The 27,852-nt window shown below is 48.6% G+C and overlaps 1 long non-coding RNA gene across 5 annotated transcripts; it reads right to left on the reverse strand.

Annotated features, from left to right (window-relative positions):
• Nucleotides 1-1,849: 1,849 nt before the first annotated feature.
• LOC148777657 (uncharacterized) lies at nucleotides 1,850-25,886 on the reverse strand. 5 transcript variants are annotated; one of them, XR_016037660.1, is made up of 7 exons: nucleotides 25,644-25,886; nucleotides 25,250-25,327; nucleotides 23,854-24,006; nucleotides 17,354-17,456; nucleotides 8,250-8,433; nucleotides 5,987-6,067; nucleotides 1,850-2,021 (listed from the first exon to the last, which is right to left on the reverse strand). It is a non-coding gene; the product is annotated as an uncharacterized LOC148777657 (long non-coding RNA). The 5 variants fall into 5 exon arrangements; XR_016037657.1 differs by lacking the exon at nucleotides 1,850-2,021 and having other exon boundaries at nucleotides 5,933-6,067; XR_016037659.1 differs by lacking the exons at nucleotides 1,850-2,021; nucleotides 5,987-6,067; nucleotides 8,250-8,433 and adding exons at nucleotides 14,750-15,807; nucleotides 16,294-16,384.
• Between the last annotated feature and the right edge of the window lie 1,966 nt (nucleotides 25,887-27,852).

Raw genomic sequence — 27,852 nt, forward strand, 5'->3', positions numbered from 1 at the left:
CTCTCCATGTTAAATGTGAAGCCTGAGGGACAGCTGGGTCTGGGTGCCCGGCTGCCTCAGTGATGACGGCTGGACCTAGGGACCTGACGGTGTTGTCGCTGAATTCTGCCTTCTTATCGGGGCCTGGGTATTGGTGGGAGGACCTAGGCTGGGTGCTTGAAGAAGGCTCCTGGGCAGGGTAAGCGGCGCATAAGGGACCCTCTTAGATAGGGCCTGGACCTCAGAGAGTGAAAGTTGATCCTTGGGAATTTGCCCTTTCTTGTCTGAACAGAAAATAACATTTCTTTTGTGGAGGTTTTGACAAACATCATGAGCTGACAGTGACCTGACCTTAAGAACAAAGGATCTGACAACAAGAGGTTTGCAAAAACTAACCACTCCCCTCCCACATCTTTCCTGTCCAAGGGCTTTGCTGAGAGATTTCAGGGACTTCAGGATGTTTAAGGAATACTTCTCATCTCCTTGCATGGCCCAGCAATATACCTTTCTGGGCCCCAAACTCTGATGTTTTGCTATTGTTTAGCTCACAGTATGTCCGGCTCTCAGACTTGCGTTCTGTAACACATGCAGCCCAAAGTATTCTCTGGACACTGGGGTCCCCTGAGGGCAAAACTAGATGCCACGTGGAGCCCTATACCACAGCCACAGATACAGAGCTCCACACCAAGGTCATCTCCCAAACTGACTGTGCCCCATAGCAACCGTTGCCATGAGCCCGGTAATCTAAACCGGCCAGCTCCCTGACCCCATAGTAGGTAAAAAAAAAAAAAAAAAAAACTCACCCTAAAGAATCACCTAATACCACCCCTCCAGCAGGAATTTTGTGTTGAGGGTACAAAAATTGGCCACTGGCCCACAAAGAGCATCAAGCACGCCGGCTGATCAAACGGTCAGCTCTCCCTGGTCCATCAGGAAGTCTGCCCACTGTCTGAGCAGCGCTCCTCACTCCCTCTGCCCTTTGTTCCCAATACTTTCTCTCTTCTAAATATCCTGTATCTGGAAATTCTTTCCAACCCTCACACAACCACATTTTTGTGGCCCATAGAGGGACTCTCAGAGGCTTTAGCAGCAGCCCTGGCTTCTCCCCACCAGAGGTCAGTAGCGCCCTCCCTACTTGTGACAACCAGAACTGTCTCCAGACATCCCGGAACATCTGCTGGGGGGGCGGGGGTGGTGACACAGTTCCCTGGGTGAGGTCACAGCACTGGATCTTAGCTCTGGAAAAAACCCTGGGAGCAAGGTCAGGACTGTGGGCAGGGAGGTTGACCAGCCCCTGCCTGGAGGTGCTGACCATGACCCTCGCCCCACAGGGCCTTCGCCAAGCGGCAGCAGCAGCTGACGGCCATGAAGGTCCTGCAGAGGAACTGCGCCGCCTACCTCAAGCTGTGTAACTGGCAGTGGTGGCGGCTCTTCACCAAGGTGGGTCTGGAGGGGCTCCGTGTGGCACAGGAACGAGTGGGCCTCACGCTGGCCTCCTGCGGGGCTCAGGCCCCGGGGCTGGCACTTTGCCCTTGTGTTCCCAGGCCCAGAACTTGAACCGGGGATGGTCCTGCCCTGAGGGATCTCTAGGGGTATGAGCTGGGGCGTGTGTCCAGAGTGGATGGCCGAGGTGCTGTCGACCCGTGTCCCCACGTCAGCTCCACGTAGAGACAGCACTGCCTACTCAGGAAATCTGGCTCGGGATCTGGGTCTGACTAGGTCCTCCCGAGGCTTTACAAGCATCCCTTTATTATTAAAGTGTGTCAGGCTGCTTTGTTCATAAAAAATCATCTGTGGTAGTTGCAAATTTTTAGATTTTTAATTTAAAAAAAAGCTTTCTTTTCTCCTCTTCCTGTAAAAATGGTAAAATTCCTGGTCTTTATCACTGTCCTTCCACGTCTGCACCCTTCAGAAGCTCAGCCGTAGAGCAGAGGACTGTAGAGGTGGTCAGCTGCTGTCATCCTTAGGGCGCTGGTTGGATTCTGGCTCAAAGGAAGTGCTTCAAGTTTTGGGCTTCCCTTGTGGCTCAGCTGGTAAAGAATCTGCCTGCAATGAGGGAGACCTGCGTTCTATCCCTGGGTTGGGAAGATCCCCAGGAAAAGGGAACGGCTACCCACTCCAGCATTCTGGCCTGGAGAATTCCATGGACTGTTCAATCCACGGGGTCCCAAAGAGTTGGACATGACTGAACGACTTTCACTTTCACGTCCACATCTAGAAGAGAGTAGCTTGTCCTACCAGGTCTACACTGGTGACTCAGTTTCCCTGTATTGCTCACTGTTTTGTATATGCTGGGTTTAGACTTATTTATAGCAAAGAAGGTATGTTTTGCACTCGGGCAGCAGGTCTGCAGACAGGCCCCTGGGTCACTGTTTGGCCAGCCTGGTTGCTCAGGGAGCTGTAGGCTCCTGGACCAAACACTTGCCAGGCCTCCAGCTGCTGACCCGTCCAGCCTCCAAGCAGGTACACTTTCGGGCCCTGGGAATGTAGCAGCAGGAAGTGATGAGAGACGTGGCAGCCAGCACTGGAGCTGGGGTGCTGCTTTCTGTCAGTGGGGGCCCACTCCCATAGAAGTTCTGGGGGGCGATCCCCACCTCTCCCAGCTGGTGGTGGCTGCAGCGTTCCTTGGCTGTGGCTATACCCCTCCATCCTGCCTCCGTCTCTTCGTGGCCTTCTCCCCCTACTCTCTGCTGTCTCTGTGTCTTACAAGGATGCTAGTTGATTTAGGGGCTACTCAGATAAGCCACCGGAGAAGGCAATGGCAAGCCACTCCAGTACTCATGCCTAGAAAATCCCATGGACGGAGGAGCCTGGTGGGCTGCAGTCCGTGGGGTCACTACGAGTCAGACACGACTGAGCGACTTCACTTTCCCATTTCACTTTCACACATTGGAGAAGGAAATGGCAACCCACTCCAGTGTTCTTGCCTGGAGAATCCCAGGGACGGGGGAGCCTGATGGGCTGCTGTCTATGGGGTCACACAGAGTCGGACACGACTGAAGTGACTTAGCAGCAGCAGCAGCAGCAGATAAGCCATAATGCTCTCATTACAAGATGTTTCACTTAAAGGGTTTTCAGAGACCCTTTTCCACATAAGGTCCCATACACAGTTGCAGAGATTAGGTCATGGACATACTTTTTTGGGGGCCACCATTTAACCCACTACAGGACCCACAAATAACAGTTCTCCCCCTTAAGGTCCTCTGGACTGATGTTCACCTTGTGTAGAAGTGCTGGAGGGTGCCCATGTCTGCCCACCAAGGGGGAGGGAGCAGTCCCCAGGGCTGCCTGACCACCCACCATGCATGAGCATGAGAGCCCAGGGGCCACTGATCCCAGAGTCCCTTGTGGAAGGGAGGGGTGCTTGCTCCCTCTCCAGCTGGCCATGTGTGTCCGTGGAGCCTGAATGTTAATGCCCCTCCTCGTCCAGCCTCTCTTGTTCCCCCTGCTCATCTCTCCTCACTGCTGGCCCCTGAGGTGGACCGTCCACCCTGGTTCCCAGCCAAGTGCTCACCTCTTCACTTGCCTCCACCGAGCAGTCAACTTTCCTACTGGTCTCTGATTGCTGGCATTAGAGAGCCCCTCATCCCTACTTTCATACAGTTGCTTATTTTTCCAAATAATTCTGAAGTTTCCTCCCAGATTATGGTTGTGAATACAAAACTAGAAATGTCTGTGTTAATTTTCTGGCTGTGGTCCCCTGGGGAGATGGTGAGATGCCCAGAGGGGCACTGTGGAGGGATAAATAAATACAAGAGCAAGCTAGATCACATCCGATGCTGTGTCCCAGCATCTCTCCTCTATGTGCCAGCAACAGGCATTTAGAGACAGAGGACGATATGGTGGCCAGGTCAATGAACTTTGTTCTCTGAGTGTTGGGCAAATAAAAAGGCTTTAGCTTCCTATGAGCTTCCCTGGTGGCTTAGATGGTAAAGCGTCCGCCTACAATGCAGGAGACCCGTGTTCAGTCCCTGGGTTGGGAAGATCTCCTGGAGAAGGAAATGGCAACCCACTCCAGTATTCTTGCCTGGAAAATCCCATGGATGGAGGAACCTGGTAGGCTACAGTCCATGGGGTAGCAAAAAGTCAGACATGACTGAACGATACTGAACCTTTAAAAAAAACCTTTAAAAGTTTTATAAAAGACTACAGTGAGATCAGTCTTGAGAGATCAACAGAAAAGATGACACAGATTCTGTTCTTTGAATAATTTTTCAACAGTGACCAGGTAATATCTTTTAGTTTTTTTCCTGTGAAAATGTCATACTTTTTTCTGAATTAGCGGCTGTAGTAGAGACCAGTAGAAAGGAAAGTGAAGCTATTCAGTCGTGTCCGACTTGCTGTGACCCCATGGACTGTAACCTTGTGGGATTCTCCAGGCAAGAATACTGGAGTGGGTTGCCATTTCCTTCTCCAGGGGATCTTCCTGACCCAGTGATCAGACCCAGTGATCAAACCCATGTCTCCCACCTTGCATCGGATTCTTTACTGTCTGAGCTACCAGGGAAGCCCCAAAGAGACCAAATAATCATTCCCAAATTTTCATCCTTCAGTCCTTTAAAAAAAAAAAAACTAAAAATTAAAAAAAGTTTCTAATTATAGAAAAAAAATACACAACATAAAATTAACCACTTAAGCCATTTTTAGTGTCCTTATTTTTTATAGAAAAGACACTGAGTTTAGGTGAGTATATGGCAGCCCTGCTCCCTTGTAGCTCCATGTAACCTCATTGCTAAATTTTGACTAATCAAAGGTGAGAGGAGTGATGTGTGGATCTTCTAGGTCATGTCTTTGAAGGGAAATTATGAGCTCTGTGTCCTTCTCTGCTCTATTTTGGGCTGAAATGCCTGATGAAAACCAGCTTCCACGCTGAATAAGACCCCTCACTGGAAATGATGGCTGAGCAATAACAGGCTGGACTTCTGGTCGACTTACCTACCACCTACCTCCCAAATACCTAGGAACTTGGATTTTCATGTCTGAAATGAATACATTTGCATTGAGTCAATATGTTAACATCCTGTGACCCCTTTGTTACAGCAGGTCAGCATCCACATCCTAACCAATACAAAACCATCCCTAGGCTTCATCCCTCCTCTAGGCTTTGAGTCTTCTCATCCTTTCAGAACTCTGCCTCTCTGTTCAGCCTCTGTGAGTTGATCATTGCTTAGATCGCCTGTGGCTTTGACACTGACTTCACCCAGGATCCCATGTCTGAGCCCTCACCTCTCCAGGGGATCCCAACACTGTGGCCTGTGAATCAATGACCTCTTCAGGCTTCTAAGACTCAGTTCCCAGACTGGCCCAGCCCAGCTCTTTTATTAGACAAAATTAAGGACCACCCCTCCACCCCCACACCCATCCCTCAGCCTTCCTGTTTACTTTCACACTTCACTGGTAAGATAGACAGACAGGAATGAGAGGATGACAACCATAGGACCAAATCAAGGGGGTAAGAAGATTTGGGACTCACTTCTAATAGGTATGGGCATTGTTTTGGGGATGATGGGAAAATTCTGGAATTATGTAGTGGTGATGTTTGTACACACAGTGAATATACTAAAAGCTACTTTTCAATGGTGAATTGTATGTTATGTGACTGATATCTCAATTCTTTTAAATGCTATTTTTTAGAAAGCTGTGGAGATGGTAGGCAAAGAGTTTCAGAGAGTACATCCTGAAACGGGACAAGAAAGGGGTAATGGAGAGTCAGGTAGAGAGAGGACAGGGGAGAGGGGAGGAAGCCGTGACCAGCTGTCTTCCTGCAGAAATCAAAGTGACAAGTGACAGGGGTCATGCGTGGAGCTGCTGGTTCCTGGCGGTGAAGCCTATCTGGGGGCTCTGGAGGAGATCCCGGCACAGTGGAGCAGGTGGTCGAGGCCTCCAAGATCCTTTCTTATGGCTCTAGGATTGCTTATCCACAAAAAGATCTGCTGATACTCGCAGCCCATCAGGTGAATCTCAAGAGCAGTTTGCAGAATGAATTTAAGAAAACCAGGTTTGGGACTTGCCTGGGGGTCCAGTGGTTAAGACTCTGCACTTCCTCTGCCAGAGCCACAGGTTTGATCCTGCGTGCCACATGGCACAACTGAAAAATAAAAGTAAAAAATGCAAAGGCCAGTCTTAAAGGGTTACATGCTACATGATTCCACTTATAAAATATTCACAAAATGCCACAATTCTAGGAATGGAGAACAGATCAGTGGTTGCCCAGAGTTAGGGAAGGCCCAGAAAGAGGTGACCCCAAAGGATCAGCACAGGGAATTCCTTCGTGGGGACAGAACACTCTGTATATCAGTTGTCATGATGGTTAAATGAATCTGCACATGTGATACAATGTGGTAGGACCATCCCAAAGACACAAAAATGAAAGCATGCAAAAACTGGGAAAATTTGAGCGCAGTCTATATTCTAGTTAGTTGTATTCTGAGAGTGACTGTAGTTACATAAAAGATCACCACTGCAGGGAAACTGGGTGAAGGGTACACAGGACCCCTCTGTAGCATTTTACAACTGTGTGATTTTGTCTGTGAGTCTATACTTATTAATAGTTTTTTAGTCTCTGATTCAAGAGTTGAATTGTGGAGGTAAGGATCGTAGGATAAAAGAAGGGGAGGCGAGGCCAGCTTTGTGACCTTGGGACATGAATGAATGAATCCTCTAAGTCTGCTTTCTTATCCACGCACAGGAATGATGAGAACGGCAGACAACTCAGGAAGGTTTTGAAAGAGGAAAGGAGGTGATGACAACACGGTGAGCCCAGAAAACACCACTTCCTGTTGACTGAGCACCTACTGTTCGCCAAGCCCAGTCCCTGCCTTGTCGCACGCATCCTCTCAGTGACTCTGCAGGCAACTCACTCTTTCTATGAGCAAGGACACCAAGTCACAGCAAAACCTGGGGTCGCCTAAAAGGTCTGCATGATGGCAAATTCTCTCCCCACTCACGGAAGATGCAGAGTCGTGGATGCAGCCAAATGGGGTCCAGAGGCTCTGTGACGAAAGAGTTCAGGCAGCTTTCCCCCTGAGGTGGGGCTGTTCCAGGAGTGAGTTAACACTGGGTGCCTGTCGCAGTGGGTGCCCATGGGCCCGGTCAGACCCGGCTCCCAGTGCCCGCTAGGGACTCTGGCAGCTGGGCTCACTTCATAGGCCAAGTGGTATTTGACATTGTGACACATCTCAAGCTAACAGGGAGCAATTGTGGAAGAAAATTACATTTTTAGACTATTCAAGGATTTAAAGATTTCTCTTCCTCTAAGGAAATGGCATAGTCCAGAAAACAGGCCAAAACAAGAGGCAGGGAGACCAGCCCAGTTTCCCCACTTGAGGGGCAAGTCTAAACTTTATTTTCCCTTGTGACTCAGGGATAATAAATGTCGTCATCAGAGGGCTGAGGTAGCTTACACAACAATGTATGTGAAAGTACTTTGCAGATTGTAAAGGGTTCAGGTGCTGCTATGTTTTTCCATAAGGGTTCTGCTTTTTAACGATTTATTTAAAATTTTTAAAATCATCATATTTACCATTTTAGCCATTTTTACAATTTTAATTTATTCACTTATTTGACTGTTCACTTGGCTGGGTTCTCCTTGCTTTGATGTGCATGCTTAGTCCCATCTGACTCTTTGTGACCCCATGGACTGTAGCCTGCCGGGCTCCTCTGTCCATGGGATTTTCCAGGCCAGAACACTGGAGTGGGCTGCATTCCTTGCTTGTGGCGGGCTTTCTCTGGCTGTGGCGCGGGGCCTACTTTGTTACGATGCTCGGGCTTCTCACTGCGATGGCTTCTCTTGTTGCAGAGCACAGGCTCTAGACACGTGTGACTCACGTACTCTAGAGCACAGGCTCAGTAGTTGTGGCACCCGGGCTTAGTGGCTCCCCAGTATGTGGAATCTTCTTGGACAAGGGAATGAACCTGAATCCCCTGCATTAGCAGGAGGAGTCTTGTCTGCACCACCAGGGAAGTCCTAGTTTAGCCATTGCTAAGTGTAGAGTTCAGCGGTGTTAAGGACGTCCACACTGTCATGCAGTTAGCATCACCCTCCATTCACAGAATGTTTTACATCAAAAGTGAAACCCTGTCCCCATTAAACACTGACACCCCACTCTCCCTCCCTTCCACGCCTGACAGGCACCTCTGAATCCTTGGTCTTTGTGAATTTGACTCCTCTTGGGACCTTATTTGAGTACAGTCATCATACAGTGTTTGTCCTTTTGTGACAAATTTTTTTTTCCTTTTGACTGTGGTAAAAGGGTGTGCTAAATCCTCACCTTGATTTGAGTCCACAGCCCTCTTGGTGGCTGTACTGTGAGCTGGTGTTTATCGAGTCCAGGAATGTCCAGTGTCCATTCTGCGTTCTCATCAGAGGACCTTTGATAACCTGCCCATCACTTAAATGGATGTTTAACTGAGTTCTTCTCATTGTGGTTTTGCTTGGCTGTCAAACTAGTTATGCTAGTGAAAGAGAGAAAAGTTTATTGGGGGAAAAAATGACAGAAAAAGAACTTTAAACTAGGAATAGTATTTGCAAGTGGCAAATCTCAAACTTGGTTGGAATCTTGGCTGCTCCTGACTTGCTGGAAGAAATCCCCTGCTTCACCCTTCCCCTCTTATTTGCAAAATCAGATCAGACTCCTGGCCTAAGTTCCAGGGTGATTGTAAGACCGAACTGTAGTGTGTGGTCCTCATGGGTAACACCCATCACTCCTCTATGCCTCCATCTAAGGCTGGGGGAGGTGACCACGACGACACAGGGACATTTCCTGGGATGAAGCAGCCCAGATAGAAGGTCAGGTAGGCCTCCATGGTGAGGGGGAATCCAGCCCCACTGCCGTTCCTTCTGCTTGGGGCAAAGCAGAAAAGTCCACCAGCAGTCCAGCTGCATGACTCTCGGGCTCTGGGACCTTTTCTTCTCCGTTTCTTTATCTGAGAAATGGAGCCGACACTTCTAGAGCTGATGTGAGAGTAAAACAGGCAAGGTGTGGACGGTGCCTGCACAGTGTGGCACACGTTCAGCCCGCCATACACCTTGGCTCTTTGCTGAATATCCAAACAGGAAAGAAGACTGGCTTTCTGTTGTAGACTTTTCTGAGTTGCCAGGTCACTAGCCCTCCTCCATTTGGAAAAAAGAGGTCTGTTGTCAAGTGCAAATAAGTCAGGGAACAAAGAGCAACGTGCTCTCAGCCCTTTGCACGAACTTGGCATCCATTCAGATGGCCCTGACCACCAAGACTTGGCCTCCTCAGGCGAGTTGCCTGAGGGCACTAGCGTCTGAAGATATCGTCGCTGTCAGCAGGGTCCAATCCAGAGGGACTTGATCAAAAAGGTGGGGTTGAGGTGTAGACAGAGTGGCTGAGGGGTAGACTTGGGCCCCTCTAGCAGGTACTCTGTGAGCAGAGCTGAGGACAGTGGACTCTGCAGGGAAGGATCCTGGAGGGCTTCTCAGAGGAGGTGATAACAGATTTGGGCTTTATAGGAAGTAAAATTTTTCTAGGTGGTAGGAGTAAATGTCCCTGGCAGAAGGAACTGCATGAGCAAATGCCTAGAACCCACATAGGTGTGGCCCTCAGGAGCAGCAGTATGACCAGTATGCAGTGAGCAGCTGGTATGTTCTAGGAGATTGTGCCAAGTGATTCTGGCCCAAAGGTGAATAAGGCAGGCAGGCTGGTGAGTGGGTGGAAAGGGTGGAAGGAGCCAGGAAGAAGTTCATAGAGTGGGGGAGTGATGGACCACCGGTTTCACAGTCAATTGGTGGCAGGTCTTCCATCATGAAGCCTGAGACAGGGTGGACCGTGCCCAGAAGGACCTGGATGTCAGGACTGGGCTTGTTTCTCTAAGAGCATCAGCAGGAGGGTGAGAAGAGCCCAGGGCGGGGCCTGGTGCGCAGGGTGTTTGTTTGACCGGAGTCACTCAGAGACAAGGGTTTCACTTTCCCTTTCAGTTCTTCAGGTATATGTGGGCCCAGAGGTTGTGTGTGGTTATTGCAGAGTCAAAACGCTGGTAGCTGCATTGCATAGCTGAGAACAACTGGATCTTGTTTACATTCAGCCAGAGAAGATTTCTGGGTAAGAGGCAGGGTAGGACCCTCCGCCCCCATCTGCCCGTCCTCAGGACGACAGTTTGATGATGGTCACTAACTGACAGAAGGGAAAATGGAAGTTCAGAGAAATGAGGTTATGGCCGACATGGTAGATTAAGCAGGAGCAGAGCCTGGTTGTGGAGGCAGGTGCGTCTGATGGCTTCCTCCCACCCCCTGGGCCCCTAAACAGTGCAGGAGGGAGCCCGCTCAGATGGGCTCAGCTCAGGATGTGAACTTCTGAGACGTGAGTGGTGACCCCAGAAGGAAGGTGAGTGTTGGGAGTGCTCAGTCTGTTGGGAAATTTGGAGGAAGCAGAGGGGGTGAAGGAGGGCAGGGGGGTCAGAAACCTTCCTCCTTGTGGCCTGGCCACCTTGAGGCTTCCCCCAGGGTGCTGTGCTGAGGCCGATGGGGCAAAGGATTTCTTTTGAGATATAAGGAATCCAGGTTTCATCACCTACCCTCTGACCCCTGCTTCCTAACTGCCTGCTCAGAGCCAGGCCCTGGGGGAAAACTGAGGCCTGGAGAAGGACAGGAGAGCAAATGGGGACATGCAGGGCACTGTCTTCCTGTGTTCAACAGGCCTCAGCTCAGGATGTAGGTGATGGGTGGCCCTGTGTAGGGAAGATGGCCCAGCAGACAAAGTGAGAAGGGCTCACTGCACGATGCCCACATTAAGACCCTGGCTTGCCATCTTAAGATAAAAACCCAAACAGTAGACAGGTCAGTATAACAGGAGGGGCATGAGGTTAGATCTATATGTTTTACAGGCAGAAACAATCCTAGAAACTTTTGGTTTATTAAAACCACAGTATTCCTCTCACATACCCATGTCAGAAGCACTGGTCTTGGCCTCCTCTCTGCCCGTCAAGAGCTGTTTGACCCTGGGAAAGTCAGCTCCTCGGGAATCATTCGCTCAGATCTCTTACTCAATTTTTAAAAACGGATTTCAGTCTTTTCATGTGGATTTTAGGCTGTGTGTTGGGGATGTTCACCTTTATGTACTGAAAATACTGCAATAAGTGTCTGCTGCTCTCTCATTGTATTCTGACCTGTTTTATGGTGTCCATGGCAATATTTAATTTTTAAGAGGTCAAATAAATCAGACTTTTCTTTATGGCTCTGGGATTTGTGTCTCGATGAGAAAGGTTTCCTCAAATCAACATTATTTTTAACATTTTTTTCCAGTACCTTTGTAGTTTTTTTCTTCCTGGTTTACATTTAGATCCCTTTTGGAGTCACTGATTGATTGATTAGAATCTTTTTGTTTCTTCCTCTTCCTCCTTCCCCTCCTCCTTCCTCCTTCCTTCCTTGGTATTTTCCTTCTTCTCTGTCTTCTTCTCATTCAAACAGAACATATTTAATGGGCACATTTCACAGTCACAGATGAACACACCCTTTTATGTGCCTTCAAAAGAGCATTCATTGCAGTCAGGATATGACTCCTCCCTCCTCCCCCTGCAAACTTCTAGGCAGCAGTTAGGGAACAGAGAGCAAGAGGCTGGAGAGAGCTGGGCTGCACACCCAGACCTGGCCCAGATACCCTGTGGAGGAGAGGTTTTGGAATGTCGGGCTCAAGGTTCAGGCCAATATCAAATTTTAGATAAGACCCATATTTTCCCCCAGTTCTCTCTTCCTCTTTCTCCTCCTATAAAAATATGGCTGGAGTAAGGAGACATGAGGAAATACAGGTGTCTCCTGCCACCTGAAAGTACAGTGTTCCTACAAAAGCTTTCCTAAACCCAGATGGCGCAGGGAATAGACCATGTAGGTCTCACTACAGGGTGATCGTTTGGAAAGCAAGGGATGCCCATATATGGAAACACTCAGAAATCTGATAGTGCTATGTGTCAGAAAGGGCCTTTCATCAAGACAGACAAGGAAAACAAACAGAATTACTGCCCAGCAGGTAAAACAAGAGCTGTGCTGCGTCTTTGAGAAGCTGGTTGTTCCACGTCCCTGTAACGGAGCCCACACCTTGTATTTTAGCCAGGCTGTGCCCAGGAGGGTGGGGGGAGCCCCAGGGGCCCTGGAGAGGAGGAGCAGCACGGAAGAGTCAAGGCCCTGCCTGGTGCTGGGAGCTAAAGAAACTCAATACAGATAGACCCACAGGCAGAAAAGGGCAAGATTCCAGGGGGCCCTAGAGAGGAAGTGGGAGAGACAGCAGGGGGAGGAGGATTTGAAGCTGGGCCTCCAAGGTCAGGTAACATTTCACCTGGTGAGGCAGGTGGGGAAATGTCTCACCACCTGCAGGGGGAGGGGCAGCCTGAGCGAAGGCCTGGAAGCTGCGGAGGAGGGCATCAGAGTCCAAAGAGCTGGGAGTCCTCAAGGCCCCCGGATCATGCTCTGAGAAAGCAGGAAGTTGAGGAAGACAGGAGTAGGAGCATCAGGAGGGCCTGGGTGCTGGGCTAAGGACTTTGAACTCGATCCTGCCATAACCGCTCCTTTCCCTGCCTAAGGATGATGCCCTGAAGTCACATGGAGGGAGGTGTTTGGTAGAATCTCTGTCTGCCCACGGGAAGAGAAGGGCTCTGTGTCCGGCCATGCAGTTGGGCAGGAATGGGCTTCTCCGTAGTCCTCCCTTTTCTCAGAAACAGCCCTTTGGGAAAGGGACCAATCAGAGGCTAACAGAGGAGGACGACCTGGATAGGAATCCAGCAGAGGGAGCACTGTCCAGCATCCACAGGCAGCTGAGGCCCCAGGCAAGGGTCAGGACCAGGACAAGAATGGGAGGGAAGGGCGGAAGGATGAGGTGGAGGGTCCACACGCATTTACAATTGTTTGGCATCATCCAGGATCAGCCCTTTCTGCCCACACCCTCCTCCTCTCTCTTCCTTGGCTCTTGGTCCTTGCTTTTCACAGTTTCAGTTGGCTTCCCTGGCTCTCAGTGTCCTGCAGCTTCGAGGCAGAGAAGGAGACAGAGGCCAGCCAGCTCTTCTCTCCCTCCTTCCCTTACAGCAGGAGCCCCCAGACCCCTCAGCTGTCTTCCCCTGTGTGTCCTTCAGCAGGACAGGGTCATACGGACACCCTTCACCATAGAGCAGCCCAGAAAACGTATCCCTGATGTCCAGGCCCTGAGACGAGAGGCAGAAGGGTCCAGGGTGAAGCCGAGTGTCATTGGAGGAGGTAGAATTTCAGGAGAGCAGGTGGGGGTGAGGAGCATTCAAGGCCAAAGGAACACTGGGTGTTACGATCTAGACTGAGAACAAAGAGCGGCAGCTGGAAATGGAGCAGCCAGGGAATAAGCAGAGCAGGGGCGGCGTGGACAGAGAAAGGAAGCTGCTTGGAGGTGGGCCTGCCTGCGTGAATTCTCTCCCATCCACACAGTCAGTGCCTCCAGCCTCCACCACCAGGCATACTCCCTAGTGAACAAGGCGATGGGTACTCTTCCTGAAGGATAACCCTGGCTATTGCAGAGAGAAAGTGTAAGAAACAAAGATGCCAGGATGGGGGCTCAGGCAAGGGGATTTGGGGGAGGCGCTAAAGAAATAGGGCTGCTCTAAATTGGATGCTGCAGAGAGTAGGGGACAGGCAAGAATACTGGTTCAGGTTGCTGTTTTCTTCTCCAGGGGTTCTTCCTAACCCAGGGACTGAACCCACGTCTCTTGAGTCTTGCGTCTCCTGCATTATCACTAAAAGTGAAAGTCTCTCAGTCGTGTCCAACTCTTTGCGACCCCATGGACTGTAGCCTGCCAGGCTCCTCGGTCCATGGGATTTTCCAGGCAAGGATACTGGAGTGGGTTGCCATTCCCTTCTCTAGAGGATCTTCATGCTTTTTAACATTTATGTCTCCCTTTCTGGCCACACTTTCTCTAAAGTCCTCTCCTTTAAATATCATTATGAATAATAATATTATTATTTTGGCCTTTCACAGACTCAACCTGGCCCAATGAAGCATACTTATAGTAATCATTATCTTTTTATTTATTATTATTGTGATATAAAAGGTGCCCCTTTTGAGTAGCAGAGATGCCGATCTGTGGAGCTCACCTCCCCTGCAAGGGGTCTTCCTTCCTTTGAGTGGATAGAAGGAAGTTCATGGGTGCAGATGTGGGTGGACAAGATGCTGCTGGACAGTGTGTCTGTTTAAGGTCACAGTTCACACTGATTATTCTGGTTAACCCTGTTATCATTCCTACTTTTCTAGAGAAGTTGGTTTCATCAACACGAACGTGTCTCCTACACTGAGAGTTGTCACAGCACGAGTCAGGCTTACTTCCTGTTGGCACTTAATTCAACCACCTTCAATTATCTTTAAGGTGGTGGTACTAGAAACCACCCCACTTTGTGGGTTACTGACTGCTATAAAGTGACTGCGGCTGTCTTAGAGTTAAAACAACCCAAAGTCCTAAGTGCATATGGTTAAAATAGATCAATTTGTACAGAGGGTTCTGCTCTTCCCTTCCCAAGGAAAAGCTATTTCTTTAGATAGTTAATCAATGTCTTTAAATGTTATTACTACATTGGGAGGTGGAATAGTGTGAGAATGTGTGCTCAGGAGACAGGAACCTGGACTTGGATTCTCGCTCTAGCACTAGCTGTGTGCTTTGAGGAAATTGCTTCACTTCTCTGAGCTTCTGCTTCTTTTTTTACAGGGTCATTATGAGAACTAAAAGTGAGTGAATGGCTACCAAGCACTTGGAATGTTGCTTGGTGCAAAGAGAGAAGTCATCGACCACGATAGCTAATACATATTAGATATTGCATTTTTCTTTTTCATGATTTAAAATTTTTGTTATTATTTATTTCTTAATGGGAAAAAATAATGATTTCATGTGTTTGTATACTTTTTCTTATACCTTTGCCCACTTTCTCCTAATATGATTATATCACTAAATTTATACCCTCTATTAGAAAACCTTGTAATTGTAAGCTCTTTGTTGACTCCTTTATTTCTTAAGCCCTCAGCTGAAGCCAGTATTTCTTGACTCCCTGCTTTGTAAAGTGAAATATTAATCCTTAGGCAGACACTTGGACCCCAGCTAGCTGGAAATAAACCTCGCTGTGTGTCTTGCATTATCGTGAGTGTCCTCTGTTCCTTTGAGGGAAGGGCGACTCCGGACCCTAACAATAATATATGAAGGTGTCCATCCTTTCAGATATACCCATTCTCAGTGGTCTTTCTTTAAAAAAAGAATCAAATCTTTATAATTAAATAATTTATTTTGGTTCTGCATGTGATTATCTTGCCATGGGAGATGAGGATGGAAAGCAAGTGTTGATGATGTTTAGCTACTATTTTTAAGAAAGCAAAAGAGCTTCTGTCAGCTACTCCTCTTGAGACTTGACTGAAATGATGGTAAAGGTATATATAGGTATAATACCATCTACTGATAAGAGTGCATGGTTTCCATAGTGTCGTGGTTATCACATTCACCTAACATGCAAAACATCCCCGGTTCAAAAGCGAGTGGAAACAGCTTCACCTGGGCTTCCCTTGTGGTTCAGTTGGTAAAGGATCCACCTGCAATTCAGGAGATGTGGGTTCAATCCTTGGGTTGCGAAGATCCTCTGGAGAAGGGAACCCACTCCAGTATTCTGGCCTGGAGAATTCCATGGACTGTGTAATCCAAGGAATCGCAAAGAGTCGGACACGACTGAGCAGCTTTCACTTTCACTGATAAGAGCAACTTGTGTTTGTGATCATTGCTCTGCACTGGCGTCGGCTCTGAAACTTTACCAACGGTACCTCATATGTTATTCCTTCAGCTCTTGAGATGTGTACCATTGTATCCTCAATGGGACACATTGATCTTTACAAGTAAGGAAGCTGACACATAGATGTCACCTGACTCGCCTAAGGTCAGAAGTCTTGCCCTAGGTACACTGGTTCCACCCCACTTACTGGGTCAAGAACCCATAGCCTGCCTCTCCTCCCTCTGCTGCTAATAAAAACAAGCATGGGACAATAGGAGACCAGAGTCTTTAACAAATGTCTGAAGACTCACTGGATGGAGAAGTGGTAGCTGAATGAAGGGGAGCGCAGTAGAGAGAGAGAAACAGGGAACGTGTTCACAGGAGAGAAGAACGTTCTGCCGGGCAGAGCCCCAGAGAGGGAGCAAGATGAGCGGGGGGCCGAGGGGAGCACAGGGGACAAGCTCACCAACCCCGCATCCCCTCCCATATTCACAGCAGCCTTCACTCTTCACCAGACTTTTAGAAGGTTACTTGAGAATGAGATGCAGGGAAAAAAAAATAGATTATGTGTTTGTTTAATTATGGAGGAAGGTAAAGGATACCCATGAAAGAGATAGACGTGGGATCCAGGAATCAGGAACGTCAACCCAGAGGAAAGGAAATCCAAGGATCCCAGCTGGGCGCGCAGCAGACCTAGAGAGAAAGTAGTTCAGAATGGGATAAGAAGTCCCGAGTCTGTGGGGACAGGGGACTCGGTATCACATGAGGCACAGTTGGGAAGAAATGGAGGAAATGTTGGAGATAAACAGAGCAAGGGGTGAAAACGAGGCCAGTTAGAAACATCAGGAAAAACTAAAGTGCAGGAGGAGAAGGGGACGACAGAGGATGAGATGGCTGGATGGCATCACTGACTCAATGGACATGAGTTTGGGTAGGCTCCGGGAGTTGGTGATGGACAGGGATTCCTGGCGTGCTGCATTTCATGGGGTTGCAAAGAGTCGGACACGACTGAGCGACCTAACTGAACTGAACTGAACTGCTGAGAAACATGTGCAGCTATATGGTACAAGTTAGCTCTTAAAAAATGTATTAAAAGATTACAAAAAAATGTAAACTCTTCTGTTTGATTTTTTCTTTAATCTAAAGTAAATATATCTATGTCCAAGTCCTTTGGAGACTGTTTTAAAACTGAAGTAGTATTAATATATATGATATAATTCACATTTGTATAATATAGTGATTCAAAAATCCTAGTTTTATTTCATTTATAGTTCTTATAAAATAACCTTTATCTTTTAAAATGAAGCAGAGTATTTAAATATGTGAAGTAAATGTACTTGTTAATATAAAAACCAAAATACACTTCTAGAACTTGGGAGCCGAAGCACTGATGGGAGGAGGAGGATTAATATCCCAGTTTACAAAGCTGTGAATCGAGAAATAGTAGGTCCAGTCGAGAGCATAAGAAACAGAGATGTAAATAAAGTGCTTACAAGTATAAAGCTCCCTACCAGAGGACATACAATTCGTGGAATAATGATATAAGGCGAAGAAGGGGAAAGGCATAATAGAAAGTATGAAAATAAATGAGATCCTATTTTTCCCAATAAGAAGTAAATAAATACTATCAAATTTAAGTCAAGAAAAAGCAAAATGCAATACCTATTACTTATTAGCTATTGTGGTTGATGACTTCCCACTTTGCACCAGGTACTTTCCCAGTTGCTTAGTATGAATTCACTTCCTTTTGGTGTTCACAATGATCCTATAAGAAAGGAAACTGAAGTTAACCTCAGAGAGGTTAAGTAATTTACTCAAGGCACACAGCTAGTGCTCGAGCCGGAATCCAAATCCAGGTTCCTGTCTCCTGAGCACACATTCTCACACTATTCCACCTCCCAATGTAGTAATATCATTTAAAGACATTGATTAACTATCTAAAGAAGAAGCTTTTCCTTGGGAAGGGAAGAGCAGAACCCTCTGTACAAATCAAATTGTTTTAACCATATGCACTTAGGACTGGATTGTTTTAACTCTAAGACAACAGAAGTCACTTCATAGCAGTCAATAACTCACAAGAATGGGGTGGTTTCTAGTGCCACCACCTTAAAGATGATGGAAGCGGCTGAATTAAATCCAACAAGAAATGTGTGATTACTGCTGTGACAACTGTCACTGTAGCAGACGTGTTTGTGTTGATGAAACCTAGTTCTCTAGAAAAGTAGGCATGAAAACAGAGTTAAACCTGAATAATGAGAGTGAACAGTGACCCTAAACAGACACGCTGTCCAGTAGCATCGTGCCCCCCCCCCCCCAGATGTGCACCCATGGGCTTCCATCCATCAAAGAAAGGAAGACCGCTTGCAGGGGAGGTGAATTCCAGAGACTGGCGTCTCTGCTCCTGCAAAGGATGCTCTTGAAGATGATCAGATAAGTGGTCATAAGGGGGCATCCACATATAATAATAATAAAAGATAATGATTGCTATGAATCGTTTCATTGAGACAGGCTGAGTCTGTGAAAGGCCATGAGTTCATAGTAATATTCAAATGAGAGGACTTTAGAAAAGTGTGGCCAAAAAGAGAGACATAAAGGTTAGAAAGAATGCTAGTGGTTATGCAGGAGACGCAAGACGAAAGAGATATGGGATCGATCCCTGGGCAGGGAGGATCCCCTGGAGAAAGAAATGGTTGCCCACTCCAGTATTCTGGCCTGGGAAATCCCGTGGACAGAGGAGTTGGGAGGGCTACAGTCCATGAGGCTGCAAAGAGTTGGACACAACTGAGCTCGTATCTTTCTTTTGTTTCAATGGTGCAAAGAAGAGTAAATGTAATGGGAAATATTTTGTTGTTAATTGAATTTAATAATAAGAGGAGCCTTGAAGTCTATGGGCATATTTCTTTTTGTTTATTTACACGAATGTTTATAAAGGATTGAGAAAGAAAGAACCCCTGACATCCTGAGGCTGGCCTGGTGTCACAACAGGGTCATGCTCTTCTCCTGTTGGAGGTAAAGGCTCTCACAGAACTCCAGCCTCACACAGGGTCACCCTGAGAGCAGGAGTGAAGGAGACAGCAAACACCCATCACTGCACCCCCACCAACACCACACCACCCCCCCCTTGGCTGAAAAGCATGACTGCTCCTTCTTTACCAATCACACCTTTATCCAAACTCTGGTGTCCCTTCTCCACAGACGGAGTTACGGAGACCCCATTGATCGTGCTGCCCCCCATTTTCTGCAGCGCCCAATTAGAGCAACCCCATTTCCTTAGAGCTTCCCGCAAATCCCCTCACCTAAGCTCCAATCCTAGAATCTTTCTACACCTTCCTCTGCGATGTTCACAGCTCCCCCTCAGGAAGAGTAACCATCAGCTTGTTTTTAGGGAGCATGCCTGGTGGTGAAGGCTGGAGTAACTGTCATGCGGGTGGGAGGGAGAGAATTCACAAAGGCAGGCCCTCCTCCAGGTGGACGGAAGAGGAGAGCTGGCTGGCCCCCTGCCTCCTTCTCTGCCCCGAAGCTGCAGGACCCCAGGGCCCAGGTCAGCCTATTGAAATCATTAAACAGGAGAACAGAGTCAAGTCAGAAAGGAGGAGGGCTCAGGCAGAAGGACCGGCTCCTGGATGATGACAAACAATTGTAAATGCGTTGAACACTGGACTCCTCCTTCCACCTTTCCCTCCCATTTTTGGCCTGGTCCTGACCCTTGTCTGGGGCCTCAGATGGGTGTGGATGCGGATAGTGCTTCCTCTGTTGGATTCCTATCCAGGGCTTCCTTCTCTGTTAGCCTCTGATTGGTCCCTTTCTGGAAAGGCTGTTTGTGGGAGAGGGGAGTACCCCGGAGAAGCCTGTCCCTGGCCAGCTGCACGGTCAGTCATGCATTCCACCCCTCCTCAAGGGCAGACAGATTCTCCCCAACCATCTCCCTCATGTGCCTGCAGTCATCCTCCCTGGGAAGGGAAAGGGGCGTTAAGAAAGTCCCTAGGCCAGGGGCAGTCCTAAGAGGGGGGAGGATAGGATGGGGAGACCACTTTCTCCCCCACAAATTCATCGAAAGAACATTTGAATGCCAAACAAATCCCACAGAACAACTTCTGAATGCTGGCAGAGGACATCAGGCACCCAGAAAGGCAGCTCACTGTCTTCGACAGGAGATAGGACAAAGTACAGAAGATAAAAAGAGAGACAAAAGAGGTAGGGACAGAAATCCGTCCTTGGAAGGGAGTCTTAAAAAAGAGAGAGAGAGAAGTTTCCAAACTTCTCTCCAGTGGGTCTGTAGCGAGCCTTGGAACCTCAGAGGGCAAAATAACCGGGAGGAAAAACAAATAAATAATTAAAATCCACAGATGATGTGTCTAACAGCAACTCCCAGCGCAACAGCAGCCCAGATGCTCGCATCCCCCATTAGCAAGCGGGGGAGGGACAGGGAGGAGCAGGACTGCATTGCTTAGGGTAAGGACCCCGCCTGAATCCCCTGAGGGCAATCTGAGGGAACTAGCTTGAGATAGCAACCCAGACTGTGGGATAGCTATCTGGGAAAAGTCCTAACCTAAGACACCGCCAGGAACCAGTTTTGGAACAACAGACTGGTTCCAAATAGGAAACAGAGTACATCAAAGCTGTATATTGTCACCCTGCTTATTTAAATTATACGCAGAGTACATCATGAGAAATGCTGGGCTGGAGGAAGCACAAGCTGGAATCAAGATTGCCAGGAGAAATATCAATAACCTCAGATATGCAGATGATACCACCCTTATGGCAGAAAGTGAAGAAGAACTAAAAAACCTCTTGATGAAAGTGAAAGAGGAGAGTGAAAAAGTTGGCTTAAAGCTCAACATTCAGAAAACTAAATCATGGCATCTGGTCCCATCACTTCATGGGAAATAGATGGGGAAACAGTGGAAACAGTGTCAGACTTTATTTTGGGGGGCTCCAAAATCACTGCAGATGCTGATTGCAGCCGTGAAATTAGAAGGTTGGTCCTCTTTGGAAGGAAAGTTATGACCAACCTAGATAGCATATTAAAAAGCAGAGTCATTACTTTGCCAACAAAGGTCCATCTAGTTAAGGCTATGGTTTTTCCAGTGGTCATGTATGGATGTGAGAGTTGGACTGTGAAGAAAGCTGAGCACCAAAGAATTGATACTTTTGAACTGTGATGCTGGAGAAGACTCTTGAGAGTCCCTCGGACTGCAAGGAGATCCAGCCAGTCCATCCTGGGGGAGATCAGTCCTGGGTGTTCATTGGAAGGGCTGATGCTAAAGCTGAAACTCCAATACTTTGGCCACCTCATGAGACGAGTTGACTCGTTGGAAAAGACCCTGATGCTGGGAGGGATTGGGGGCAGGAGAAGAAGGGAACAACAGAGAATGAGATGACTGGATGGCATCACCAACTCGATGGATATGAGTTTGAGTAAACTCCGGTAGTTGGTGATGGACAGGGAGGCCTGGTGTGCTGTGATTCATGGGATCGCAAAGAGTCGGACACGACAGAGCGACTGAACTGAACTGAAGACACCGCCAGGCATGATCACAGAACAAAGGACTGAGCAGAGCTAGCCGGCTGTGGACTGGCCCATCCCCCGCCGGAGACAGGCAGGCGAGGGCAGCCAGAGCCAGAAGGGGGCAATCGCGGCCCCAGAAAGGCATCTGATACCAAACTACAAGCAGACTTAGTGGCTAACCAAGCTTTCTTGGGATTCTGGACGGTCGACATCCACTGGGAGGGTCGCAACCAGAGATCAGCTCCCCAGAAGAGACAAACGGCACACCTGAGAAGGCGCACCCAGTTGTACACCCAGAAAACCGAATGGCTGGGACAGGGGAGGGGATGAGTCGCAGCCTTCAACTGGGGGCTACTCCGCGCGCCAAGCACCTGGTCACCTGAGCCGCTCAGACCTGGGACACGCGCAAAACTCAAGCCCAACCAAGTCTTCGCCGTTGTGGCGTACCCAAGAACCTGAACCTGAGTGGCTTAGACCTGGGAAGTGCATGCAAACCAGGGCCGCATCAGACAGTTCCCGGCAGAGCAACCCAGAGTCTGAGCAGTGTAGACTGGGAAAGCACACACCCAGTGTGTGCTAGGGGCAAACCCAGTGTGGCTGAATCATTGTGAGCACACGCCAGTGATATTTGTTTGCAGTGTTCCTCCCTCCGCAAAGCACGACTGAACAAGTGAGCCTAAAAAATAAAGTCACCACCACCACCACCACCACGCCCCTTGAATACTAGAGTGGGTTGCCATTTCCTTCTCCAGGGAATCTTCCCGACCCAGGAATCAAACCCAGATCTCCCACATTGCTTGCAGACGATTTCCTGTCTGAGCTACCAGGGAAGCCCTAAGACAGCAGAAGTCACTTTATAGTATTGGCTCAGAGGTTAAAGCGTCTGCCTCCAATGCAGGAGACCCGGGTTCAGTCCCTGGGTTGGGAAGACCCCCTGGAGAAGGAAATGATAACCCACTCCAGTATTCTTGCCTGGAGAATCCCATGGACGGAGAAGCCTGGTAGGCTACAGTCCACGGGGTCGCAAAGAGTCGGACACGACTGAGCAACGGAACGGAACCCACAAGAATGGGGTGGTTTCTAGCACCACCACCTTAAAGATGATGGAAGCAGTTGTATTAAGTGCCAACAAGAAATAAGTGTCACTCTTGCTGTGACAACTGTCAGTGTAGAAGGCATGTTTGTGTTGATGAAACCAAGTTCTCTAGAAAAGTAGGCCTGAAAACAGGGTTAAACCAGAATAATGAGAGTGAACTGTGACCTTAAACAGATATTGTCCAGCAGCCCCCCGACATGTGCACCCATGGGCTTCCATCCACCAAAGGAAGGAAGACCCCTGGCAGGAGAGGTGAATCCCACAGGCTGGCTTCTCTGCTCCTGTAGAGGCAAGGATGCTCTTGAAGGTGTTCAGAGAAGTGGTCAGAAGGGGCACCACATATAACAGTAAAAATAATAATAATAATAACAGCTAATGTTACTATAAACATATTTCATTGGGCCTTGTTGAGTCTTTGAAATAATAATAATCAAACAAGAAGACTTTAGATAAAGTGTGGCCAAAAGGGGGATATAAAGTTTAAAAACTGCACTGGTGGTAATGCAGGAGATGAAAAATGCAAGAGATGTGGGTTCAGTCCCTGAGTCGGGAAGATCCCCTGGAGACGGAAACGGCAACCCCCTCAAGTATTCTTGCCTAGGAAAACCCATGGAGAGGAGCCTGGAGGGCTACAGTTCATGGGGCTACAAAGAGTTGGACAGGACTGAGCTGGTATCTTTCTTTCTTTTCTTTTCATGATGTAAAGAAGAGTCAGTATAATAGGAAATATTCTGTTATGAAATAAATTTAATAAGAAGAGCAGTCTTGAAGTCTGTGGGGGATATTCCCTTCTGTTTTTCTACACCAATGTTTATAAAGGATTGAGAAAGAAAGAACCCCTGACATCCCAAAGCTGGCCTGGTATCACAACAGGGTGATGTTCTTTTCCTCTTGGATGTAAAGGCTCTCACAGAACTCCAACTTCACACAGGGTCACCCTGAGAGCAGGAGTGAAGGACACAGCAAACATGCATCACTGTGCCCCCACCAAGAAAACACTCCCTCCCTTGGTTGAAAAGCATGACTGCTCCTTCTTTACAATTGCACCTTTATCCTCACTCTGGTCCCCAATTCCACAGATGGAGTTACTGAGACTCACTGGTAGAACTGACCCCATTTCTCGGCAGCATCCAATCTAGAGTTGCCCCATATCTTTAGAGCCTCCCCCAAATCCCCTCCCCTAAGCCCCATCCTAGAATCTATCTTTCTACCACCTTCTCTCTGTGATGCCCAGGGTTGTCCCTCAGGAAGAGTAACCATCAGCTTGTCCACTAGTGAGTGTGCCTGGTAGCAGAGGCTAGAGGCACTGACCTTGTGGATGGGAGAGTATTCACAGAGCTAGGCCTGCCTCCAAGCAGGTGGGAGAAGAGAACCAGCTGCTCCCCTGCCTCCTTCCCTGCCTCAAAGCTGCAGGACCCCAGGAGCCAGGACAGCCAATAGAAATCATGAAACATGAGAAGGAAAATTCAAGCCAGAAAGAAGAGGAGGGCTCTAGTAGAAGGGCCAGCTCCTGGATGATGGCAAAGAATTGTAAATGCATCATGATTCTTGACTTACCTTCTGTCCTTCCCTCCCATTCTTGTCCTGATCCTGACTTTTGTCTTGGGCCTCAGCCGGGTATGGATGTTGGATGGTGCTCCCTTCTGCTGGATTTCTATTGTGGGCGTGTTCCTCTTTTAGCCTCCAGTTCACTTCCTGGAAAGGCTGTTTCTGGGAAAAGGCAGGATTGTGGGGAAGCCTGTCCCCACCCAGCTACATGGCCAGACACAGAGCCTTTCCCTCCACGTGGGCAGACAGAGATACAACCAAACATCTCCCTCCACATGGTACAGCTCATACTCTATGCGCAGGGATAGGAGGGTTAAAGGCATTGTCAAATTCAAAGTCCTCAGCCCATCACCAGGCCCTGCTGATGCTCCTACTCCTGTCTTCCGCACCCTCCTGACTCCACAGGGCCTCGTCGAGGGGCCTGGAGGACTCCCAGCTCCCTGGACTCTGCTTCCCCCGCAGCCCCCAGGCCTTCGCTCAGGTTGCTGCTCCCCCTGCAATGCCCTTCCGCACCTGCCTCACCAGGTGAAATGTTACCTGTAATTAGAGTTCCCACTCCACAGCCTCCTCCCCCTGCTGTCTCCCCCAGTTCCTCTCCAGGCCCCCTTGGAATCTTGCACTTCCCTGGTTGTGACTCTCTTTGGGTGGAGTTTCTGCAGCTCCCAGCACTGGGCAGGCGCCCTGTCTCTTCTCTGCTGCTCCTCCTGCTCCAGGGCCTCCAGGGCTCCCTCCACCCTCCCAGGCACAGCCTGGCTAGAGTACAAGGTGTGGGACCCGTTACTGGGACATGAAGCAGCCAGCTTCGTGAAAACACAGCACCACACTTCTGTTACCTGCGGTGGAGTACTTAGATTTATTTTCCTTGTCTGTCTTGATAAAAGTTTTCCTGATAGACAGTGTCATCACATTTCTGAGTGTTTCCATCTATGGGCATCCTGCACTTTCCAGAAGATCACCCTCTGCCAGTAAACTGCAATGTGAGACCTACATTGTCTCTGCTCTGTCATCTTGGTTTCAGTTCAGTTCAGTCGCTCAGTCGTGTCCGACTCTCCGCGACCCCATGAATCACAGCACGCCAGGCCTCCCTGTCCATCACCAACTCCCGGAGTTCACTCAAACTCATGTCCACAGAATCGGTGATGCCATCCAGCCATCTCATTCTCCGTCGTCCCCTTCTCCTCCCGCCCCCAACCTTTCCCAGCATCTTGGTTTAGGAAAGCTTTTGTATGCACACAGACACACCTGCCTCCACATCCAGGCTCTGCCCCTGCTTAACCTGTGCCTCGGGCCATGACCTCACCTCCCTGAACTTCCATTTCCCTTCTTCTGTAGTGACGATCACCCTTTTCTCAGACAGTCGACCTGAGGATGGGGAGATGGGCGGGGGTCCTACCCCACTGCTTACCCAGGGGTCTTCCTCAGGCTGAGTGTGAACAAGATCCAGTTGTTCTCAGCTCTGCGTGCAGCCACCTTCTGTGTGTCTCTGCAATAAACCACGCATACCTTCTGGTCCCAGATATATTCAGAGAACCAAAAAGGAAGTGAAACCCTCATTTCTGAGTGGCTCAAATTAACAACACCCTGCCCACAGGCCCCACCCAGAACTATTTCCACCCTCCTGCTGCCCCCTTAGAGAATCAACCCCAGCCCTGACATCTCACGTCCTCTGACACAGCCCACCCTGCCTCGGCTCCTTGAAGGAGACCTGCCACCTACACACCGTGAGTCCCTTGGCCAACCACTCCCCCACCCTATGGCCGTCTTTCCACCCCCTCAGCCCTCCCCACCCACCCACTCACCAGCCTGCCTGCTGTATTCACCCTCATGCCACCAGCACGTGGCGCAGTTCCAGAACACACCAGCTCCTCACCGCATACTGGTCACACCGCTGCTGCTGAGGGTCACATCCACGTGGCCTCTAGGGTTTGTTCATGCAGGTCCTTCTGCCAGGGACACCTGCTGCATCGAACCTGGAGAAATCATACTCACCCTGTAAAGCCAAAGTCTGGCTTCACCTCCTCTGGGAAGCCCTCCAGGACCTGCCCTGCAGAGTCCTCTGTCCCTGCTCTGCTCCCTCGGTACCTGGGAGAGGGGCCTTGAAGACATTATGCTCAGTGAAACAAACCAGTCACAAATGACTCACTGTATTTTCTGTTTTGATTAGGTATGCGGAGTAGTCAAATTGATAAAGACAGAAAGTAGGGTGGTTGCCAGGGGTGGTTGGAGAGGGGAGTGGGGCGTTATGGTCTAATGGAGTTTCAGGTTTTTAGGATGAAAGAATATGGAGATGGATGGGGTGATGACTGCACAACATTTGAATGTATTTGATACCACTCACCTGTACACTTGAAAATGGTTAAGTCGTAAATTTTATGTGGTATATATTTTGCCACATAAAAATGTAAACAAGGATGTAAACAAGAAAGAAAATCTCGGCACAAGGGACAAATACTGTATGACTCCACTCACGTGAGGTCCTGAGAGGAGCAGGTTCACGAAGACCAGGGGCGCAGTGGTGCCTGCCAGGGAGGGAGGGAGGGAGGGAGGGAGGATGGGGCGTTAGTGTGTGATTGGGACAGAGTTTCATTTTTGATGTAAAACATTCTGTGGATGGTGATGCTAGTTGTACAGCTATGTGGGTGTCCTTAATACCACTGAACTGAACACTTAAAAAATGGCTAAAATGGTAAGTCTGATGACTTGTAAAATTAATAAAAAGTTGTTAAAAAGCTGAAACTTTGTGGGAAAAACATAGCAGCACCTGAATCCTTTCTAGTCTGCAAAACGCTTTCACACACATCATCGTGGATGCTACCACAACCTTGTGATGAAAATATTTATTATCCCCATATCACCCAGGAAAACTAAGGTTCAGACTTGCCCTCCAAATGGGGAAACTGGGCTGGTCTTTCTGCCTCTTGTTTGGTCTATTTTCTAGACTATGTCATTTCCTTAGAGGAAGAGAAATCCTTAAACCCTCCAGTAGTCTAAAAATGTAATTTTCTTCCATAAATGATCCCCATTAGCTTGAGATGAGTCATAAACATCAAATATTGCTTGGTCTAAGAAGTGAGTCCAGAGACCCTAATCCCTAGTGGGCACAGGGAGCCTGGCTGGGCCCACAGGGACTCACTGTGAGTGGTACCAAGTGTTAACTCACTCCTGGAACACTCCACCTCAGGGAGAAAGCTGTCTGAACTCTTCTGTCACAGAGGCTCTGAGGAGCATTCTGCTGTGTGCATGTCTCCCCGTCTTCTGTGAGTGACAAGAGGATTTGCCATCACGCAGCCCTCCTGGAATTCACCTCCTCTACCTTTTTGCTGTGACTTGGTGTCCTTGCTCATAGAAAGAGTGTGTAGCCTGCAGAGTCACCGAGAGGACGAGTGAGACAAGGCAGGGACCAGGCTTGGCGAGCGGTAGGTGCTCAGTCAACAGGAAGAGCTGTTTTCTGGGCTCACTGTGTCGGCATTACCTCCTTTTCTGTTTCAAAGCCCCAGTGGGTTGTCTGCTGTTCTCATCATTCCTGTGCATGGATGAGAAAGCAGACTTAGAGGACCCATTCATTTCCCAAGGTCACAAAGCTGGCTTCCCCTCCTCTTCTTTTACCCACTGATCCGCGCCTCCAAAAGTCAGCTCTTGGAGAAAAAAAAGTAAGTATAGACTCACACACAAAACCACACAGTTGCAAAAGTACTACAGAGAGGTCCTGTGTATTCTACACCACTTTTCCCACAGTGGTGATAACTTATGTAACTACAGTAGCTATCAGAACACAACTAACTAGACTACAGACCTCACTTGAATTTCACCAATTGCTGCATGCTCTTGATTTTATGTCTTTGGGATGATCCTACGGCAGTTTACCACATGTGCAGATTCCCCATTTAACCAACATGGCAATCAACATACAGAGTGTTCTGTCGCTACAAACTCTCTGTGCTGGGCCTTTAAGGTCACCCTTCCTAGGTCTTCCCTAACTCTTGGCAACAACTGGTCTGTTCTCCACCC

Source organism: Moschus berezovskii, chromosome 6 (genome assembly GCF_049115385.1).
Source record: "Moschus berezovskii isolate FMDL1 chromosome 6, NW_MosBer_1.0, whole genome shotgun sequence".
NCBI lineage: Eukaryota > Metazoa > Chordata > Mammalia > Artiodactyla > Moschidae > Moschus > Moschus berezovskii.